The sequence below is a fragment of the Elephantulus edwardii genome, unplaced genomic scaffold, assembly GCF_000299155.1.
Source record: "Elephantulus edwardii isolate Elephantulus edwardi_28Jun2011 unplaced genomic scaffold, EleEdw1.0 scaffold00161, whole genome shotgun sequence".
Taxonomy (NCBI): domain Eukaryota; kingdom Metazoa; phylum Chordata; class Mammalia; order Macroscelidea; family Macroscelididae; genus Elephantulus; species Elephantulus edwardii.
Window position 1 is genome coordinate 4,716,161 of NW_006399911.1, and position 20,697 is coordinate 4,736,857.

Below are 20,697 nucleotides of genomic sequence, written 5' to 3' on the forward strand. Positions count from 1 at the left end.
AACGCTCAGATAATAAAGAAATGTATAGATTGGAGCTCTGGTGGCCTAGAGGGTAAGGCATTGTGTTGTCAAATAAAAGGAACATGGTTCAAAGCCATCAGCTGCTTCATGAGAGAAAGATGGACAGTTTCCTTTTCTGTGATTTACAGCATCTGAACACCTGCTGGACCGTCAGCTATGAGTCAGTGATGACTGGAGGTCATATACAACAATGACTGGAGTTCTAGTGGGATAGTAGGTAGGAAGATAAGCAGTGGCCTCTCCAGCAATTAGCAGCTTCTGAAAATCTGCTGGAGGGTCAGCTATGAGTCAGTTCTGACTCACTCCAATGGCAATGAGTTTGAGTTTTGAGTGTCATGGGATAAAACATAGAAATGTGTCATCAATGACCTTTTTATTAAAAAAAAATCAGTGCTAATAATTTGGTATGAATTACCACACTTTGTAAAAATTTTTATTTTTTACACACACATCCAAGAACACAGCAGGAAACACTGTTGAGATAAAAGCAGCCTTCCTTCATCCCTGGAGTTTGGCTGTCAGCACAGTCCTGGGCCTACAGCCACGCGGCCTGTCTGCTGCTGTAAAAACTTGTCGTGGGACTAATGACACATATAAAGAAGGAAGCTACAAATTAGAATATAATCATAAAGAGAAGGGAGAGGAGATTAAAATAAGGCGTTAATCATAACATTAAAAGGATTAATATTGTTATAATGTATGACATAAGATTTTGAAACAAGAGATTTAAGGAAACCTAACCAAGATGGGAACTTTATAATATTAAAAAAATAGGAAGAGATAAGAAAATGAGATGTAAGATAAAGAAATGAAAGGCAAGAAACCAATGAGATACCAGGCTGCAGCCTGAGAACACAAAAGAGAAGAGATTAAGGATAAGGAGAAAGTTAATTTCTATGAAGTAATTTTGAAGTAGATAAACCTGTGGATTGAACTGAAGATTAATGGCTAAAAAGTTATAAGAAAAATACAAAAATTAATGTGAAAAGAGAATTAAAGAGCAATACTTTCAATTAGACTTTGCCTGGGAGAAGTCACCTAAAATCTTGAAAACAGGTAAAAGTAGGAAGGAAAGAGACAAGATGATAAACTAAAACAAGGATGCAAGTAAAAAAAACACCACCACCACCACATACATCAAATCATCAATACAACGATATGAATGGGTTGAGCTAAAAAGTTGTTAGTGACATCCCAAAACAATCTTCCTTCAAAATCACACATTCCAGCCCCAAATAGGAAGCTTCCAGAAAACACAGTGACCTGACTCCTTAGCCACACTGTTTCTTGCTTCTGGCTGGAGGACGGCTGTGGGCTGCCAGTGCTCTCCCCAGCGTGTCCTAAGGAAGCCCGATGTCCTATAACCCTCTCCAGGATTCAGTCCTATCTGTTCTGCTCGCTGAGCTTCCTGGGTCCCCACGGCGTGTGGGCGACTGGTCTTCTTACTTCTCCACAGCTGTACTGTGCATCTGCTACTCATTCACCTTCTTACTACTCTCTGAACCCACAGCACTGCCTCCCTCTTGTGTGGATCCAGACACCCAACACAGCCAACCTAGATGACAGAAGAAGCCAGTGACTCTCGGACTTGAGGCTGCTTGGAATCACTGAGTGAGGCGATTCCTGCTCTTATGCCTTGCAGCTCCAAGCAGATTCTTTTTTGAGTGATTTGGGTTCTTCCTTTCCAGTAAGCCCGAAGAGATACACCCATTTAAAGAATGTTACGGAAGTGCACTCAGAGATGGGAACCTCCACCTGTGACTGCCCAGTGGTCAGTTTTCTCCCTGACCCCATCATTGTGGGCCCACCTACCTCCTTAGGACTACAACCTGGCCTCTCTCCCACGCCAACGTGTGATCACCGCAGAGGTCCTGCCTCATCTAAAGTAAGCAGATGAGAGAAAGCAGTGGATGGGCAAGATAGCTGCTGGATGGACGCAGGGAAAGTAGGCGCATTCTAGATAGAGGCAGGAAGATGGCAGGCTGGGTGCTGATATTGATGATAACCCCCAGGGTGCACTGGGACGCGTGTGAGCAGAGCACCAGGGACTAGCGCTCACACTCCTGGTTATTTCAGCAGTCAGGTGAAGGGTGGAGGCTGGAGCCCATTTCTCAGACAATCCAATCTCATCAAATTCCCAGTGGTCAGTTCTTCAGTCTCAGAAACTCATTGGCAAGGACGATGGTGCAGAACTATGTTGGCACATGGACCGTGCACTGTGACCATGTGCCATATGGGTAAATGAGCTCTTTTGTCAGAGAGCTGCATATTTTCTATACATACCCATTTGGGCTCAGAGAGGGAAGCCTCAGGAGGTAGCTGGGCAGACAGTGCACGGTGGACAGAGGAATAGAATGAAAAACATTTCCTGCCTTCCCATGGATGACAGGGCGCATTGCAAGCTCTTCAGCTTGGGAAAATCTCTCGGGGATCTACTATAAGCGGAAGAAGAAGGAAATGACATCAGTGCACGCCCCTCCCATGACTATGGTCCTGACTCCTCCCTGCAGAGTGGTGTCAGGTAAGGGGAGTTGACTGATAGCAATCCGGATCCCTTGAGGGCCCTTATTAGCTCCAGGCTTCAGCTGCCAGTAGCCCCTGCTCACGCGATGGCATCCCTTTGGATAGCCTGCCTTTGCTGCTCCATTTCTCTACAGTCCCTACCCTCTGCTCCCAAGGCTTCCTGGGATTCACCTCAAGCAGAAAACTTGCACGGGAACCCTTGTCTCAGGTCTGGGCCTGTGTGAGGATGTGGTTTTACTCCTCACACCCCCAACCTACTTGGTCATTGTCCTGGATGGGGTCCCCTACATCATATGCTCACACATGTCCCATGAAGAATGCAGCTACTTCAGGACCAAATATAGGGAAACTCAGGGAGCCTGTACACTTTTGGGGGCTCACGTGAGTGTCTGTGAATATATCTGTAGTGCAGAAAAAGGACATCTTGTTTTCCCCAATCTATTCAAAGTACGTGTGTGGTGGCTGTGTCCAAGTATCTATGAGTGAGCACAAGAGTGTGGGTGTGCAATTATGTATGCTGTGTAGTGAGTACCCCAAACTCTGGATCTGCAGAACTCATTTCTAGGGAGGAGGTGGTTTAATCTGAACCCAAGTCCAGCACTTTTCAGCTGTTGTTGTTGTTGTTATGTGCCATCGAGTCGCTTGCGACTCATAGCGACCCTATGTACAACAGCCCTAAACTCTGCTCTGTCCTGTGCCAATCGCACTGTCTCTGACACTCCCATCCCAATTATCCCAGTCACTGAATCAATCCACCTCCTAGAGGGCCTTCCCCTCCTGCACTGTCCCTCCACCCTCTCAAGCATGATGTCCTTCTCCAAGGACTGGTCTCTCCTCACAACATGTCCAAAGTATGTTAGATAGAGCCTCAGAATCCTTGCCTCCAAGGAGCCACCCGGTTTAACCCTTTCCAGGACAAATCTGTTTGTTTTCCTAGCAGTCCATGGTATTCTCAATACTCTTCTCCAGCACCACAGCTCAAAGGCATCAATTCTCCTTCTATCCTCCTTGGTCATTGTCCAACTCTCTGATGCATAACAAGTGATTGCGAAGACCATGACCTCTATCAGACGCACCTTAGTCTCCAGAGAGACACCGTTGCTCTTCAGTACTTTGGAGAGGTCCCTAACAGCAGACTTTCCCATGGCAATGCGCCTTTTAATTTCCTGGCTGCTGGTGCCAAGACTGTTGACTATGGAGCCAAGCAAACTAAAGCTGTGTATAATCTCAATCTCTTCACCATCCATCCTGATGCTGCCAATTGGTCCATTGGTGAGAATCTTTGTCTTCTTGACATTGAGCCTTAATCCATATTGTAGGCTGCAGTCCTTGACCCTCTGCAGCAGGTGCTTCAGGTCCTCTTCATTTTCAGCAGGCAGGGTTGTGTCATCTGCATAACGCAGATTGTTGATAAATCGTCCACCAATCTTGACCCCACATTTCTCCTCATAGAGCCCAGCCTCCCGGATAATCTGTTCTGCATATAGGTTGAAAAGGTATGGAGATAGGATGCATCCCTGGCGTACGCCCTTCCCAATTTTGAACCATGCAGTGTTCCCTTGCTCTTTTCTGACGACTCCCTCCTGGTTCAAGTATAGGTTTCGCATTAGCACGATCAAGTGTTCTGGGATTCCCATTCTTCTCAGAGTCAGCCATAGTTTGTTATGATCTACACAGTCAAATGCCTTTGCATAGTCAACAGAACTTTTTAGCTAGGAGGAATAGATTTTCTTAGTTAGGTACTCTTGTCTGGTGTTTGCCTGATAAGAGGCTGGCTCCAGAGGGGGTTGTTGTGTTTGTCGTTGAGTTAGAACTGACTAACGACTGATCCTCCAGTGGGTTTTCAGAGGCAATAAATAGGAGCAGCTGGTGGATTCGAACCATGCACTTTTGGGATTGCAGCGCAGCTTCTGACGAAAAGTAATGCGGTTGAAAGGACTACAGTTGAGGGAGGATGGTGGATGTAGGCCGTTCAAGCCAGATTGGCACTCTGGCAAAGTGTGGCTAAGTCAAGGATTGTGCAAATTACCTGTGACCCTGGTCCCCAAATCAGAAACCACTGTGGCTGGGCAGGACGCGGGGTTAGCGAGGACTCAACAGAGTCTAAATGGGAAGGAGTGTTGTGTGCCGTGCTGCTGGCAGGGCTGGCCTCAGCGGATGACCTGGCTGTATTCCAAGTCACCTCTACTCTCAAGAGAGTCTCCCAAGCTTGCTCCCTGGTAGGTAGAGGGGCTGTGGGAGAGACCCAGGAATGAGTGGGCTCAACCTTGTTTGCCGATACTGGGTAAGACATGAGACATTTGCTGTGAAGGTCAAGGACTGCAGCCTCCAATATGAATTGAAACTTAACATCAAGAAAACAAAGATTCTCACCCCGGGGCTAATTGGCAGCATCATGACAGACGGAGAAGAGACCGAGATTGTTAACAGCTTTCTTGGTTCCACAATCAACACTCTCCGTATCAAAAGCTAGGAAATAAAAAAAGAAATTGCACTGGGAAAATCTGCTGTCAGGGACCTCTCTAGAGTCCTGATGAGCAATGATGTCAGTGTAGAGGTTAAGGTACATGTGATCCAGGCCATAGTCTTTGCAATTACTTGCTATGCATCAGAGAGCTGAACAATGACTAAGGATGACAGAAGAACGATTGATACCTTTGAACTGTGGTGCTGGAGAAGAATATTGACTATACCATTGACTGCTAAGAGAACAAACAGGTCTGTCTTGGAGACAGTGAAAACAGGCTGCTCCTTGGAGGCAAGGATTTTGAAACTCTGACTCACGTACTTTGGGCATGTTGCAAGGAGAGACCAGTCCTTGGAGAGGGATATCATACTTGAAAGAAAGGAGGGATAGCACAAGAAAGGAAGACTCTGGAGGAGGTCTGTGACTGTGGTAATGAGGGTAGATGTGTCAGAGAGAATGAAATTGTCTCAAGATAGAACAGAGTTCGGAGCTGTTGTACATATATATGGTCACTAGGAGTTGTAAGTGACTCAGTGGCATGCTCATCCCATTCAACTGGCCTGTGCAGGTTACAGGCTAGCCAAGACACAAAAGACAACTGTGGTCCATCTACCACAGGGATACAGGAATCTTGGGGCCATGTAGAGTTGACCTCCAGCAACAACTTCATGGCTGGAGGCTGAGGAACACCCATGAGTAGGGTGGGGTTGGGACTGTTACCCTGAACCCTCTGTCTGCTGGGAGCAGGTGGACAGGAGGAACATAGGAACCATCAGTGGGACCATAATCATACTGTGGCCAAAAAAATGTGAGCAAAGATTTTTTTTTTCTGTCCTAGGAAACTCCCTAAGACAGAAAACTCTTGGGCTGGATTTGTAGAGCACATAGGAGTTAAATTGGTAGGCAACACGGATGGGACAAAGAACCCCTAACTCCTTGGCCTCCCTACCGGGTCTAATGACAGACGGCAGAGGGAACCCTGCCCTCAGAGATGAGGAAGAGGGTACAATTTCCCTCCACCTGTGGGGAGCTGGGGACTCTGGTGCAGGCCCTCTGGAGCCAGCGTGGCTCTGTAGGCTGCCCCTGCCTGTGCGGCCCAAGGATTAAACAGACTTTGTTGGGATTACTGCTGCCAATCAAGTTCAAGTGCATTTTTAAGAGCTTAATTTGCGGCCCTAGGTTTCAAATAAAATCATCAAGTCCAGTCGATTAAACTCATTAAGGCGGGCAGACTGGCTGGCATTTGAGCTGCCGTCAGATTCGGAGAATTAATTAGAGATCTGTTATCCTTTGTCGGGATTAGTTGAACCAGCCCAGATACCCGGGGTTTCCACTAAAAGGCCCCTATCTCTTTAGTGGGGTCCTGGCAGGCAGCAATCTGGGAGGCTTCTCTCTGGAGCAGAAAACACCACCCAAGGTGCCTAATTCTGCCTTGTGCACCTATAAGTTTTGGGGGTGGAAACTGTAGGATCTGGCCTTTCTGAGGCTGGAGGGTGGTCTGGTCTGAGCCTGGCGGAGGGCCAGACGGGAGGGACAGGCTTTGCACAGCACATGTATGTTTGTATGTCTTCCCATCCTGTGCAGTAGAAGGTGGTGCTTGATGTTATTCCACAACTCATTTGGTCTTTGGGCATTCCTGTTCAATGTGACAAATCCATTCAAAGTCATATTTTGGGTCTTGCGGACTTGTTTTCATTTTCTTCAACCTCAATTTTAACTTGCACATGATCTATTCCATAGTCAGTCCCTGGCCTCACTTTGACTGCTGATACTGAGGCTCCTCCATCAATTCTTCCAAGGACTGACAAAAGAACAAACAAGTCCGTCTTGGAGGAAGTGCAGCCAAGGTACTCCTTAGAGGCAAAGATGATGACACTTCATCTCACACCCTTTGGACATGTTGTCTGGAGGGGCCAATTCTTGGAAAAAGACATCATGCTGGGAAAAGCGGAGGAGGGTCAGAGAAAGAGAGAAAGAACTCCAAGATCGATTGATACAGTGACTGTAACAACAGGCTGGGGCATGTTGTAAGATGGCACAGAATAGGGCAAAGATCACATCTGTTGTTCATAGGGTCTCTATGAGTTGAAGTCAATTTGATGGCATCTAACAGTAACAACATGATTTCTTTATGTAGATGTAGTCAAGCTGATTCCTGTGTATTCCATTAGGTGAAGTCCATGCTGTCATTTATGTTTTGTTGTTGTTGTTTTAACATATTTGCAATGAATAAATTATCAACTGTACAAAAGTTTATCATGCGATTTACAGTCTCACTTCTGTCACCAAAGCCAAATGTTCTGTTTCTGTCTGTATTAGCTTGGGTAGAAAATGATGTTTTTTAAACATTTGTCAATTTCCTCTAGGTTTTAAATTTATTGGAGTATAGTTCTTCCTTGTTGTTGATTGTCGTGAGTCGAGCACGACTCATAGCGATTCTATGAACAAAGGACTTAATGCCTTTTTATAACTATCGTCATTTCTCCGTTCATAGTGTTTCCATAGTCATGTGGTTTAGGAAGTGGATGCCACTCCTGTTTCCAAATCTGTTTTACAACTGGGAGCTCCACCAAACACTGTCCATATTGGTAAATCATTATGGCATTTGACATCCCAGTGGATAGTTCTTCCTAGTGTACTATCATTATCCTTTTAATTTCAGCTGGTTCTGTTGTGACATCACTCATCTCATCATCCTAATTTGTGGTCTTTCTTTTTTGTTAGATTTGTCAGGAATTTGTCAATTTTATGAATTGATTCAGACCAACTTCTAGTTTTGCTAATTCTATTATTTTTCTGTTTTCTATTTATTGAATTTCTGCTCTTCATCATTTCCTTTCTTCTGAAGACTATAGGTTTGGCTTGTTCTTTTTCTAATTTTTGGAGATGTAAGATAGGGGTGTTGATCGTCATTCTTTTTTCTGTTTTGATAGGTGCATTTATTGCTATAAATTGACCTCACAGTACTGCTTTTTCTGTGTCTCAAAGATTTTGGTATGGTGTGTTTTTATTTTCATTTGCTTCAAGAAATTTCTTAATTTCTTTCTCCTATTATCCAGTGGAGTTCAAGCAAGATGTTATTTTAAATTCCATGTGCTTGTTTTGTTTTTATTCCCTGCTTAATCTCTCTATTGTTGATTTCTAATGTTATATTATTGTGATCTTGGAATATGTTTTGTAGCAATTTGAGGTTTTTAATTTTTGGAGGCTTCTTTTATGATCTAACATAATAAGATTTACTCTGGAGAATGTTCCATGTGCATTGAAGAATGTGTGTTGTGCTCTTGTTGGGCGGAGAGTATTCTCTTAGTCTACAAGGTCAAGTTAGTTAATTGTATTGTTTGGTTCTTATACACCTTTGTCAGATTTCTTTCTAGTTGTTCTGATTATCAGAATTCTCCTACTGTTATTGTAGAGACTCTTCAAATTGATAAAATTTGAGTTATGTATTTTGAACCTCTGTCATTGGATATTTAGATATTAATTCTAGTTATGTCCTCTGGATCAATTGAGTCTTTGACTGCTATCTAACACCCTCCTTGTCTCCTAGGCTAGTTTCTGTTTTGAATCATATTTTACCAGAAAGTAATATTGCCACTGCTACTCTTTTGTGGTTGTCATTTTCTTGCTATATGTTTTTTCTATCCTTTGATATTTACTCTTTGTCCTTGTGTCTAAGAGATGTCTCTTGTAGGCAGAATATTGATGGGTCTTGTTTTCTTACTCATTCTGCTACTGTTTTTCTCTTAATTGGTACATTTAGTACATGAACATTCAGAGTAATTATTGACAGGTATGGTTTTATTTCTGTTTCTTTTTTGCGGTTAGTGATTTCTCTGTTTCACCTACTTTACCGTGCTGAATTTACTTTGTTTATGGCTTTTTGAAAAATCATCACTTTCATTGTTGTTGTTTCAGTGTTTTCTAAGTCTTTGGAAAAAGACATCATGCTGAGAAAAGTGGAGGGTCAGAGAAAGAGAGGAAACCCCTAGACAAGATGGATTGACACAATGACCATAACGGTAGCTCGGGCATGTTGAAGATGATGAGGCTGGCACAGGACAGGGAAAGACTCAGCTGTTTGTTCAGAGGGTTGCTAAGAATGACTCATTGGCACATAACAGCAACAATGACAAAGTCTTTATTATTTTCCAGAAACTTCAATTTGTAGTTCCCCATAATTCTTTTATTACATATTATCTCTAAGTACTCTTGAACATTATTTTGTACCTTTTAACATTTCATAAATCACATGTTAGCTATAAAATCTGCAACTTGCTTTTAAATATCCCTTATGTTTGAAATTTGACTGTGGTACAAGTGTTGCATAGTATTCCACTGACTGAATTGATTTGATGGGCTTTTTGCCTTGCTGTTTTTTCCTGTTTTAAATAAAGCTGCAATAAATACTTTTGCACATGCCTCCTTGTCGCATGTGTGAGTAATTGTTGTTATTGGCAGTTGTGTTCACTATCATTCTTCATGAATAACTGATTGAAACCTCATGTAAGAGTAGGCATTAATTGCTAGGTCGTTGGGAATAGGTATCAACAACTTAGCTATTTTTAGAAGACTGCATTAGCTTATACTCATGTAATAGAATTTTTTTATCACCAACTCTGATGATTTTTAGTCATGCTTGTCTTAAGTCTCCAATAAATATGTACTGAATTAAATGAAATACTATTTTAAATTTGTACCTCATTGATTACCTCTAAGGAAATCTGGTGTCCTAGTCCGTAGCATGTTATTTATTGTTGTTGGTAAGTACTCTTGTGCCTGAAGTGACTCATACTGACCCTCCGAGGTTTTTGGAGGCTGTACATCACAGGGGAGGAGATTGTGCAATGTTCTCCTGCTCAGCACCTGCTGGATCGAAACCAACTTTTGGACTGACAGTGCAACTCCTTACTTGCAAGCCAAGAGAGCACCCTGTAGTGTGTTATAAAGCTAACCAAAAGCCTATTCATCCAAGACAGTTAAAATCCTCCAGTGGCTCCACCAGAGTCATTGGCAGTCTCCTCTTATTAAGATTTCTCTCCCTCTCATTACTGTTGAGTTACAACTGACTCACAGCTGACCCTTTATTTGGTTTCCAAGGTTGTAAATCACTTGCGAAGAGATTGCTCATATTTTTCTGGTCAAGTTGCTGGTGTAGTTGAACCACCAGAGCGGTGTGGCTTTTGAATCCAAAAGGACTACCATTCCCTTTGGACCAGCCTATCATAAAGTGCTCTTGTTAAGAGTTACAGCTGTAGAAACTAGATGGGGATGATTCTTTAAAGTGCACTTGACTTGATAGCAGTAAATTTTGTTTTGATTATCTTTGACATTGAGCATCTTTTCACCTGTCAAACATCCTTCTACTTTTCTGTGAATCCTTCTTCTTTTTCTTCTGTGAATTTCTTGCTTATATCTTTCGCTCATTCTTCTGTTGGCATTTTCTTTTTGATTTGTAGCAGTTCTTCATATATTTCATATAATAATCATCATCATCTGAATAATATGCAGTTGCATGCATAACAAATATCTGTTCTCAGTGTATATATAGCTTATTTTTTCATTCTCTTTATTGTGTTTTTTGTCTTACAGAAGTTTTAGATTTCAAGGTAATAAAAATTATCAATTATTTCCTTTAGTTTATGATTTTTAGTAAATATTTTGACACCTGCATTCATAAAGATGTTGCTGTTATGTGTCATCAAGTTGCCTGGGACTAATAACGACTCTATGTACAACAGCTCTGAACTCTGCTCTATCCTGAGCCAAACTTATAGTCTCTGACACACCTACCCCCATTACCCAGTCACTGAGTCAATGCATCTCATCGAGGATCTTCCTCTCTTGAGCTGTCCTTCCACCCTCCCAAGCATAATGTCCCACCCCGAGGACTGGTCCCTCCTTGCAACATGTCCAAAGTAGGTCAGACAGAGCTTCAGAATCCTTGCCTCCAAGAAGCAATCTGGTTTCACACTCTCCAGGCCAAACCTATTTGTTCTCCTAACAGTCCATGATATATTCAATACTTTTCTCCAGCACCACAGCTCAAAAGCATCAATTTTCCTTCTAGTCATTGTCCAGCTTCCTGATGCATAGTTGTTGTTGTTATGTGCCGTCGAGTCGCTTGCGACTCATAGCGACCCTATGTACAACAGCCCTAAACTCTGCTCTGTCCTGTGCCAATAGCACTGTCTCTGACACTCCCATCCCAATTATCCCAGTCACTGAATCAACCCACCTCATAGAGGGCCTTCCTCTCCTGCGCCATCCCTCCACCTTCCCAAGCATGATGTCCTTCTCCAAGGACCTGTCTCTCCTCACAACATGTCCAAAGTATGCTAGACGGAGCCTCAGAATCCTTGCCTCCAAGGAGCCACCCGGTTTAACCCTTTCCAGGAAAGCTGTGTCCTGGATCAGGTGCACCTCAGTCAGTTTCTTGCTTATTCTATAAGCGGTATAGTTGGGTTTTAAAATCATTTAATTCTGTCGCCTATATGGTATTTTTAGTTTGATTGTTGTTATTGTTGTTGACTGCCGTCAAGTCAAGCACAACTCATAGTGACCCTCTGAACGAAAGATCTGAAGCTTTTCTGTAACTATTGTCTTTTCTCAAAGTTCATAGAGTTTCCAAAGGCATGTTCTTTAGGAAGTGGATGCCACTCCTGCTTGATTTTAATGAAGGATTTAATATTTTTTTGGTCATAATTATTTTTCCCCTACCACATTTTCCACAGTTAGTATATAGTTCCACAGATATAGTTCTTTCATGTCATGTCAGGGTCTACACTGGAATTCTACATTCTATATTTTGCTTTCTTTGACTCACTGCAATATCTCACTGTTTTAATTACTAGAACTTGGTAGTAGACACTGTAATTGTTTCAGCGAGTCTCCCACTTTTATAGCTTTCTGCTCAGGAATATCATAGCTATTCTTCATCCTTTTGTTCAGCTATGTAAATTTTAGGATGAGTTTGTCATGTTCTGCAATATTCCCTATTGAGATTTTAATTGAGATTAAATTAAATTTATGGATGAATTTGAGAGAATTGTCATTTTATGATATTAAATATTCTCAACACGAATTTTTTCTTTTATTTTTTTAAAGAATGTCTTGTAACTTTCACCATAAAAACCTGTACATATCTTTTCTTAGAATCCCTCCCCTATTATCATACATTTTGTTATTGGTGTCTTTTATTTATTTAAAACGTTCTGATTGTCACTGTGCCAAGAAAAAAAATTTGTTTTTATATTTTTGATCTTGTACCAAGCAACTTTGCTCAACTCTTGTTAGTTACATTAGGCTTTTCAATGTAGGTAATCTCGTAATTTGTGAACAATGACAATTTTTGTTTCTGCTTTCCCAATCCTGATATAGTTAATATTGTCTCTTGCTTTTCTATGCACATTGTTGTTAGGTGACATCAAGTGAACTATGACTCATAGGAACCCTGTGAACCACAGATCTGAACCTTACTCTATCCTGCTTCAGCCTCACCATCTCTGATAAGCTTGAGCCCCTTGTTACAGTCACTGTGTCAATCCACCTTGTCCAAGGTCTTCCTCTCTCTCTCATCCTCTACCTTCCCCAGTATGATGTCTTTTTCCAACCAATGGCCCTTCTTGACAACATGCCCAAAATGTGTGAGATGAAGCTTCACCATCCTTGCCTCTAAGAACACCTAACTGCACTTCCTCCAAGATATATTTAATTGTTCTTTTAGTGTCCGTGATACATTTGATATTCTTCTCTAACACTACAATTCAAAGGCATCAATTCTTTTTCTGCCACCCTTAGTCATTGCCCAACTTGCAGATGAGAAATTGAAAATATGATGGTTTAGATCAGGCACACTGTACTCTTTAAATTTATATCCTTGCTCTTTTTGAACTGTCAGAGGTCCTTGGAAGCAGATTTCCCCTCATGCAACACATATTTTTATTTCTTTGACTGCTGTTATTCTGGGTATTGACTGTAGATTCAAGTAAAATGAAACTGTTGACAATTTCAATCTTTTCTCCATCTGTCACAATTTATCTGTTGATCCAGTGATGAGGATTTTTATTTTCTTGATGTTGAAATTTTTGGCATAATGTTGAATAGATGTGGTAATAAGGGATGTCCTTGTCATGTTCCCAATTTTATAGAAAAACATTTGATATTTAATTTTTAATTATGACCTCTTTGTAGGGTTTTCACTAAGAAAGTTCTCTTTTGTTAAGCTTTTGTCATGTTGTTAACTGCTCCAAGTCAGCCCTTGACTCATAACTTCAAAGATTCTGTGAACAATAGAATGAAAGCTACCTGAATTGACCCAGCAATTCCACTACTGGGAATATACCCTGAAGAGACCATAGCTGACATCCAAGCAAATATATGCACACCCATGTTTATTGCAGCTTTGTTCACAATAGCAAGGAGTTGGAAACAACCTAAGTGCCCATCAACAAACGAATGGCTAGAGAAGCTGTGGTATATTCGCACAATGGAATACTATGCTGCATTAAAAAACAAGGAACTCATGCAATATTATTCAAAATGGTTGACTCTGGAGAACATTATGCTGAGTGAAATATCCCAGTCACAAAAGGACAAATATTACATGATGCCACTGTTGTAGAATGGGACTGTCCTTGGGGTTGGGGAGAGACTGAGTAAGATGGGTTCAATAATGTATACTGCACTGAAACAGAGGAGGGAGAGAACCATTTAAAAGAGAGATGTAACTGGGTATTTCTGTCATCACAGGAGACTAGAGCGAGGGCTGCATGGTGGAGGGGACCTGGGGGAGGGTTTGTAAAACAATAAAAGAATCTTTTCTTTTACTTTTTCATAATTTTAGGACTCATGTACTTATAACTTGTTAGTCAAATTTGTGTCTTCTAGGTTGCAACACCCCCATGATACATCTTCAAGGATATGTACATGTACAGCCAAGCACAATCAATAAGAGTGCATCTGAATTCCAAAATCAATCTCCATAATAGTCTATGTGTTTCCTACTGCCAAAGGGGCCCTTTAGAGTAGTGAGAGAAGATCTTCACCCTGAAACCCACAGCGTCCCTTTTTAGCAGGAAGTAGCTAAGAGAATACGCCGTCCCCTTTTCCTTATGACTCAGGGTGAAGTCTCTCTCAGGGAGGAGTGATAGGGAATGGCAAAGGATACACTGACAAAGAAGATTAATCAGAACTGGCTTTGACAAGCACTGTGGCATTTGGACAAGAACAAACTGGGAGGAGGGTAGAGAGAATAGTGCAACAATGAATGAGTGGAAGCCCAAAATGTCTGTAAATGTTTATGAAAATTAATAAAATATAATTATAGAAAAAAAAATAAAGCTACCTGAATGGGGAGTAGATCATGGCAAGTGCTTATTCTGCATCTATTCAGATCATCTAAGGAGGTTCCCTCCCCATTTGGTCTACTGAGAAGCAATGTAACAACAGCTGTTCCTAAAAAGATGAATTGCATTGGGAAAATCCGTTGTCAAGGACCTCTCTAGAGTACTCAAGAGCAACGATGTCAGTCTAGAGACTAATGTGCACCCGATCCAGGCCATGACCTTCGCAATTTCTTGCTATGCATCAGACTGATAGAAGAAGAATTGATAACTTTGAGCCATGGTGCTGGAGAAGAGTGATCATGGCCTAGATCAGGCGCACATTAGTCTTCAGACTGACGTTGTTCTTAAGTACTCTAGAGAGGTCCTTGACAGTAGACTTTCCCAATGCAATGGATCTTTTGATTTCCTGGCTGCTGGTACCAAGAGTGTTGATTGTGGAGCCAAGCAAACAGAAGCTGTTACCAACCTCAATACTGTCGAGTCAGAACCAACATAACGGATCTTCCAGTGGATTTTCAGAGGCATTAAATGGCATGGAAGGAGATAGACCATTTTCTCCCACAATGCAGCAGGTGGGTTTGAACCATGAGCCTTTAGACTGGCAGCCTAACTCCTTATCCCTAAGCCACCAGACACAGTTTTGCACATATAGTTTGAGATAAATATCAGGAATGGATGAAAGCTTTATAGAGGGCCTTTTCCTTTATGGTGGATTTTAACTTCAATTTCATGTACATCTAAGGCCACAGCTCTTATACTTGCTTCTATTAGATGTTGAAATCCCAAACTGTACTTTTCTGAGACAAAAATCTGCCCTTCATAGACCAAAACTAAGAATAAGTTAGTGTCTGTCCATACTGCTTTCTTTTGGTTTCTGTTACAGATCTTGATGATCTCCTCCCCCCATTTTTTGCCAGTTCTCCCTACCTTTAAAGGACTTTTTGTTATATTTCATCTACTATTTCTGTGTTTGTAGCAGAGATTTTTTTTTAATGTTATGTGGTCTGCCAAATTGCACTATCAGAAGTCTCCAAGCATCTTTTAAAATAGGAAGCTCTTTCATTCATATTCCCCTCAAAGAAATTCATTAGCTGCATCTTACAGAGGGCTACATTGGCAGCTCTGGGCTGGATCTGGTCTTTAATCATATTTTTGTTCAAAATTAGACTGAATAAAGATTTGTTAAAGTTTCTGAGGGACGCTCTCACTCCTGCTTCTGGAACTCTTCCCAGGGTGCTGTGAACAAACCCGTGGGATCCTGCTGGAGGGTGGAGACTCAGAACAGAGAGAGGCGGTGTCTACTGACGTCATTCTCATCAGGACTACAGTCAGCCAGTGCACAATTGTCCCTGGAGGAATGGACAAGCCCGGTGTAGATTCACTGAGCCAAGCCTAGCCCAGCCCACTCTGCTGACCCACAAGATCGTAATTAAATAAAGGGTGGTTATTTTCAGACACTAGTTTCTGAGGTGGTTCACTGCACTACAAAACCTGCCTGGCCCAGGATCCTTGCTTGTCCCCGGAAGGCTTCGAACTTTACATCCATGGTCTGTGTAATCCAGACCTTGTACTGGGTCCTGGATACCCCGTGTTGGGGGTAATGAAAGCAGGTACCCAGATCAGCTGTGGCACGGGTCACTAGTGAGGTGGTCCTGAGTGGGTGTTTGGATCTGCAATGTGATTTGTTGACAGTAACATGGAGAAGTGAGCTCTCAACTCCAGTGACCTGGGAGTGAACGTGGGAACTGTTAGCAGAGAAAGACTGAGGAGTCTGTAACACAGAGGAACCATAGTTTGCAAATAGACCTAAGGGCAGGGAGAAAGGTGTCAAATGCGGATCCAGTTTCTAACCACAAATCTGATGTTAACTTTCTGTATGACTGCGGAACTACCATTTCTTCTTAGAGCCAAGTTATTCTCATCAATCACTACCTATAAGTCCATTTGTGGCACTGTGATGGGTTTGCGTATGTATTGCTGTCATGTTGAAAGTGAGATCATTGGCATTTAAAAATGCCAAAAGAGCCACCCATGAACAAGTTTCAGCAGAATTTCCAGATTAAAAAAAACTCAGTGAAAAAAAAAACCTGGTGTTTTACTTCCAAAAATTAGCCAATGACAATCTTATTGATCACAATAGAACATTGTTCAAATAATTTGCTTTGGAAATATTGCTAGTAGGGATTGATTGCTGGAGGGAGGTATTACTCTAGGTGAAGTAGAAGCCCTCAGTGCATTGGATTGGTGCAATAACTACAAGGTGAACTTGGACATGACAGTGATTGTAAGGCTGACCCAGGACCAGGCACCATTTGTTTCATTGTACACGGAATTGGGGAGATGACTGTGGATTTGTCAACTCAAAGATAGTGATTGACTTATTCTTATCTAATACAAAAGGTGCTTGGGATGAATTGCTGGTCTAAGGAAGACCTGAAGTGATTGAAGTTCAACATCAAGAAAACAAAGATTCTCACAACTGGTCCAATTGGCAGCACCATGATGGATGGAGAGGAGATTGACATTCCTAACAATTACAGTTTGCTCGCCTCCACAATCAACACTCCTGGCACCAGCAGACAGGAAAGGAAAAAAAAAACCAAATTGCATTGGTAAAATCTGCTGTCAAGGACCTCTTCAGAGTGCTGAAGAGCAGCAATGTCAGTCTAAAGACTAAGGTGCACCTGATCCAGGTCTTCACAATTACTTGGTATGCATCAGAGAGCTGGACAATGACTAAGGATTACAGAAGAAGAACTAATGCCTTCAAGTTGTGGTTCTGGAAAAGAATACTGAACATACCATGGACTGTTAGGAGAACAAACAGGTTAATCCTGAAGAGGGTGAGACCAGGCGTTCCTTGGAGGCAAGGACTCTGAAGCACTGTCTGACATAGTCGGGACATGTTGCAAGGCAGGATCAATCCTTGGAGAGGCACATCATGATTGGGAGGGTGGAGGGACAGCACAGGAGAGAAAGACCCTCGATGAGATAGATTCCGTGAGTGGGACTGAAACCAAGGATGGAACGAAGTTTCTCCTTAGAGGCTAGAACTTTGAAACTCTGTTTCACATACTTTAGGCATGTGACCATGAGGGACAGGGCTTTGGAGAAGGATATCACACTCAGAAAGGTGGAGAGACAGCGCAGGAGAGGAAGACCTCAGATTAGATGGATTGATACAGTAACTGGGCCAATGACGGTTAGTGTGTCGGAATCAGTAAGACTGACTCAGGACAGGGCAGGCTTCAGACATGCTGAACATAGGGTCACTATGGGCCACAGGCAACTTGACGGCACATAACAACAAGAGCTATATGATCCCTTGTCAGAGAGGGAGCCCAGGTGATGCAGTCCAAAGGTGGGGTAGGGACTCTCTGGCAACTCTCACACACCAGCAGCTCCTCAGGAGAAAGACGGGCATTCTACTTTCACGCGATTTAGAGCTTGGAGACCAAGCAGAGGGTCAGTTATGAGTCAAAACCAACTTGACAGCAATTAGATGACCCTTTTGGAAATCTGCTGATCCGGGCTTCTGGCTTCTTTAGATTAAAACCCAGGTGTGCTCTTACTCGTCTCTTCTCCACTGTCCTCTTTGTCTCTCTTCTCTGGCCAGGTTCCTGACATTGCTTCCTGGTAGTTGTGGCCAGTCCTTGTGGTCTTAGGCTGCTCACACTTCTCTTTCTTCGTGAGTGATTTGAGAGGACAGTTGTATCATCAAGGTAGTTCTAATATTCTGTAATCTCAGATTTCAAGGATCTATTCCAGGCAACTATTTTGGAACTTTCACCACTCAAAACTTTATGAGTTAACTTGGTGGCAGGCAAAAGAAACCCAAATCAAAACAACTTAAAGACACACACGATCTTGTTTGAGTTACTTCAGTCAAGTGCAAAGGTCTAAAGGTCTTATCAGACTTTAGGCTCAAAAGACATTCATGTGTTTAGAAGATATTGTTGGTCACATGCCCTTATTCATGACTCAGTGTCCTTCATTCTCTCCTATGGTTGGGCCAACTTGACGGCCAGCAGCTCGGACCCTGAGCCAGCCTCAGAGGGAGAACTTCTCCTCTTCTACTGACTGAGAACATTCTTAGGGTGAGCTGAGCCATGTGACCAGCTCATGGTAATTCTTGACCCAATTACCATGAGCAGAAGGACCAAATAAGCTTATTGACTAGGTCTGAGTGAGGTGCTCCCTGAACCCACAGAGAACCATCATCACTTGAACCAGAACACTGAGAAGGGGAGAGGCTTTCTAAAAGAAATGGGGGTCTGATGCCAGAGGAAGGGAAGGACCCTGTCCCCAGCAGTCATATGGACAACACAGCTGAACCTTGTCCTTTGCATCATCTCCTCAGTTCATCTTGATGTGATCGTTACGTATGTCTAATCTAGTCCAGGTGAGAGAGAGAGAGAACAGGATAGACCCATAGCCATGACAGGAAGATGAACACTAGTAAATAAAAAGAAAGGAAAACTGCTGAAGAGCACCCACCTCTTCTCCTTGCGGTTACTGGTCCTGTCCACTTCCCATAGGGCCAAGGCCAAGTCCCGTACAACGTGCCTGTGCCCCACCTGTTGGCTAACTAACCCCTAACCTGAGGTCCTGCCAAGTTGAGCCCGCCTCCACGCTGAAGACCTTACCCTTTCCCTGGGGAAGCTGATGAGTAAAGGAAAAGGGCATGGCCTTTGGAGCCAGGCCAGTCCAGGCTCAGATACTACCCATCAATGACTTGCCCTCATACCTGCTCAGAGTAAGGAGCACAGTAGCTAACGTTTCCAGGTGTTCGCCCGGCACTGGGTAGATTACGTACATCGCCCACTTGGTTCTCACTCACCATTACCCTCTGAGAAGGAGCTGTCGACATCCCTGTTCCACAGAGGAGGAAGCTGAGTGAGTTTCCATCTGGGAAGAGCAGACTGGGGCTCGCCTCTTACATGTAGCAACTCTGCTGCCTGCACCTCATCGTCCTCCTGTGAGAATTAGGTGCTAACTATGCACGTTGGTCTGTCCCTGAATGGTGACCTCGTGAGCCTGGGATTTGTTCTGATCCGTTGCTGAGCCCCAGCACTTCAGCCTGGCTCACAACCAGTATCCAGTCGGTTCTTTTTGGAGAACTGCGGTACACTGAGCTGTTCACTAATCTACAAACAATAATTAAGCACCTCCTGTGTGATGACCTCTGTTCTGGGTGCAGGAAATAGAGCAGTGAGTGAAGAGTCTAAGATTCGTGCCTCCAGAGAGCCGGCATCACAGTTGGGGTGAGAAGCAATAACCAGCAAGTCAGCAAGAGGATGCCTGAAGTGCTGTGATGGAAATGAGGCGAGAGAGAGAACGTGGCCAGGTGCTGCTTTGGCTGGGGCCGTGAGGGAGTGCTGGCTTGGAAGCTGAGGTCAGCAAAGCAAGAAGGAGTAGATGAGGGAGGTCTTGGGAGTAGTAGGAAGAAGCTGTGCTGCGTCCTGAAGGCACGTGGTTCGAATCCACCACCTGCTTCATGGGAGAAGGATGGACAATCCCCTCCTGTGTGATAAACTGCCTGAAAACCTGCTGGAGGGTCAGCCAAGGGTCAGTTCCTACTTGATGTCACACACAACAACAACATACCAGCCAGAGGGGGCAGGGACATGGGAACAGAGGAGGGGCAAGGAAGAGGAGGGGATGGTATGAGGCTTTGCTGGCCAAAGACACCATGGGACCTTGAGTAGAAGAGGGATAGGATCCTTGTCAGGTGTTATCAAGTCGATTACAACTCATCACAACCCTCTGAAGAGCAGATCTGAACTTTGCCATCCTTACAATCTCCACCATACCCAAGCCCTTTGTAAGTAGTCACTGTATGAGCCCATCTCATTGAGAGACTTCCTTTCTTTTACTGCACCTCCTGACAACGTGCCCAAAGGAAATGAGGCAAAATGTCTCCGTCCTTGCCTCTATAGAGGATTTTGTGTGTGCTTCCTCCAAGATAGATTTATTGATTCTTTTGGAGGTCCTTGGTATCCTCAGTATGCGTCAACACCGAATTCAAAGGCATGGTTTCTTTTTTGGTTTTCCTCATTCATTGTTTTACTCATTCGCATATGAAATAATTGAAATTGCAATGTCTTGGGTTAAGTTTACCATAGTCTTTAAATTGACATCCTTGCTCCTAAGCATTTGAAAGAAGTCCTTGAAACATAGTTGGCTGGTTTGTAAGTTTTAGAGTATCTTCCAACCTACATTTTGGTCTTTTTTTCTTCCCTTTCTTTGTAATAGGGTACCAAAAAGCAATGGTGTCACTCTGGAGACTAAGGTGTATCTGATACAGGCCATGGTCTTTACAATCACTTGTTATGCATC